The sequence below is a fragment of the Orycteropus afer genome, unplaced genomic scaffold (assembly GCF_000298275.1).
Source record: "Orycteropus afer afer isolate SDZICR_OR568_19922 unplaced genomic scaffold, OryAfe1.0 scaffold00232, whole genome shotgun sequence".
Taxonomy (NCBI): Eukaryota; Metazoa; Chordata; class Mammalia; order Tubulidentata; family Orycteropodidae; genus Orycteropus; species Orycteropus afer.
The window spans coordinates 1,471,246-1,471,686 of record NW_006921819.1 but is presented as its reverse complement, the minus strand read 5'-3'; positions in this window follow the sequence as shown (position 1 = coordinate 1,471,686).

Below are 441 nucleotides of genomic sequence, written 5' to 3'. Positions count from 1 at the left end.
TATCACTACGGAAGTAGGATTGCCCAACCTTCCTTCCGAGTAGCTCTCAGTAAAGAGCAAGATTGTACATGATAAACAGTGGTGACTCTGAATCTTCTCATCTCTATTAACTCTCAGCCTTCTGAAGACTGTGTAATAAATCCCAGTCTAGTCTAGCCATCCATTTAGCAGCTGCTCATTTATGTCAGGAACTTTTCTATGAATGAAGATAAAGTGATGAACACAATACAAGAGCTGTTCACTTGAAGATCACCATCTAGGAGCCAATAATCACAGGCAAACTCAGTGTCCACACAGATGATGAATCAAAAGCCTAACCAGTTAATCAGTTGCTGTTCAGTCAATTATGACTCATGGCAACCCCAGGTGCATCAGAGTAGAACTGTGTTCCATAGGGATTTCAATGGCTGATTTTTCAAAACTGGACTGCCAGACCTCTGG